This window comes from Sipha flava, unplaced genomic scaffold (genome assembly GCF_003268045.1).
Source record: "Sipha flava isolate LNK unplaced genomic scaffold, YSA_version1 43_pilon_pilon, whole genome shotgun sequence".
Classification (NCBI taxonomy): domain Eukaryota; kingdom Metazoa; phylum Arthropoda; class Insecta; order Hemiptera; family Aphididae; genus Sipha; species Sipha flava.
In genome coordinates, this window is record NW_020273171.1 from 694,742 (window position 1) to 696,914 (window position 2,173).

General features: G+C 22.5%; 1 long non-coding RNA gene across 1 annotated transcript; it reads left to right on the top strand.

Moving 5' to 3' along the window:
• The first annotated feature begins 356 nt into the window (after positions 1-356).
• On the top strand, positions 357-1,788 carry LOC112689356. Its single transcript, XR_003149121.1, has 4 exons — positions 357-393; positions 460-519; positions 660-725; positions 812-1,788. It is a non-coding gene; the product is annotated as an uncharacterized LOC112689356 (long non-coding RNA).
• Positions 1,789-2,173: the final 385 nt, after the last annotated feature.

The following is a 2,173-nucleotide window of genomic DNA, read 5'->3' on the forward strand; positions in this document are numbered from 1 at the left end:
GTTGATATCATACAATATTTTGAATATATAATTTTTAATTGATAGATAGTGATTCTTGTGAAGATGTGACTCTAAGTATTTATAAAAAACCATCACATACTAACAATAAAAATAAAACTGCAGAAGTATACAGAAGTAACAACATTTTATCTAGTTAATTTTAAATTCTTTTTACATATGGCTAATATTTTTAATAAATTAGGTAACACAGTAGAATCAATTTCACATTTTATTAACAATTATAATCAAGATAATATTATATTTAACTAGTTAGTAGTTGTCTATATTATATTTTTTAATTTATTTGTAATTTGTTACATTATTATATTATAGAAGCTTATACAATACAATCAAACTTGAACAAAAATGAAAATATTATACATAATGTCCAAGGTATGTATATTCATTTTTGTTTATATATAATATTTTAATTACCTATTTATTATTTGCAATATCTAGAAACATACACAATGCAATAATACTTGAATGAAAATGAAAATATTTTATTGAGTAATCAAGGTAATAATATTGTATTTAATAAAGTAAATGTCAAATTCTACTTTGTAATTTATATATTTATATTTTTATATTTATACTTATATATATATTTATATTTATAGTTCTTACCTATCATTATTATGTTTCATTTTTGGTGCTAGATATAAGTCAAAGGACTCTACAGTTGATTGGACACAATGTTTGTAGTAGTGTACTAAACGGTCAAGGTAATAACTATAAATTAATATAATATATATTTTACTTAAAAAAAAAAATGTATAATTTTATATAATAATTCTTTTTTTTTTTAAAGTTATTTCAGATACAAGATGTGGCCAAAAACCTAGATGATTTTTAAATACTGATCTTGAACATCAAATTTCAATTGAACAAGTAAATTTTCAACTACATTTTCCGTCTGAGTTCAGTAGATTACCCAGATCATTAGATGAACTACAATATTGGAAGGCGACTGAATATCGTAATTTTTTATTATATACTAGTTCCATTTTATTAAAAGTTAGGATAAAATCATCCCTGTATAACCATTTCTTACTTTTACATTGTGCTATTAAAATACTAATATCTATTGAAACTTGTTTAATCTATAATGACTTGGTGAATAATTTACTAAGAAAATTTGTCACTGAGTATCCTGAACATTATGGAAATGAATATGTATCATATAATGTTCATAGTCTTGTACACATAGCTAATTTCGTTATGATTCATGGTCCGGTCCACTAGACAATTTTAGTGCATTTAAATTTGAAAACTTTTTACAAATTATAAAAAAAACTGTTCACAGTTCTAAATATCCTCTTTAAGACGTATACAACCGAATTCTCGAACAAAATATGTATTTAGACAATAACATTAAATACCCTATAGTTAAAAAGAAAATGATTTCAACTATACAACTCACCAAGATATAACCACTACATTATATGAACAAGTTTTACTAACAAATTCAAAGTTAGTTGTTCTAAAAAACGTGATAAATATTTTTTTTTTTATTTGATTATTGTGCTATTGTTTCTATTGATAAAATAATTAAAGACTCATCTGGTCATATAATGCTTGAGGCTACTAAATATGAAAATTTATCTTCTATGTTTAGTAGCCCAATCTCATCACATTTAATTGGACACTTTCTGGTAAATACGGAAATTAAAATTCCAAAATGTTTAATTGAACTATCAAATTTAAAATATAAGTGTTTGTTTTTCCATACATCAGAAAATCAAGCTGTAGCTTTAATCTTACTTCATACAGAATAAAACATATTAATTACCTACTCTAAATGTCATAATTCTTTTAAACATATAAGTAATTTTTTATTATAAATATTTTATACTGTGTGAGTATAATATTATATTGTTATTATTATTATTATTATTATATTAAATATTATGTACGAATAACTTTTCAAAATAAATATTTTGTATCTACCTACTGTATAAACTGTGTTTAATTATATTTAATTATTATTTCCAATTTTCCAAAACCTTTGATACCCACCTTATAATTCTAAGACAATATGTTATGAATGTTATTGGATATATTATAATATATATCTATTATTGGATGTTACATTGGACATCTCATGGGTAAAAAAATGTGAAATCCTTAGGTATGTCTTTTGAGATGTTGATGCGATATTGCATTGTTACAT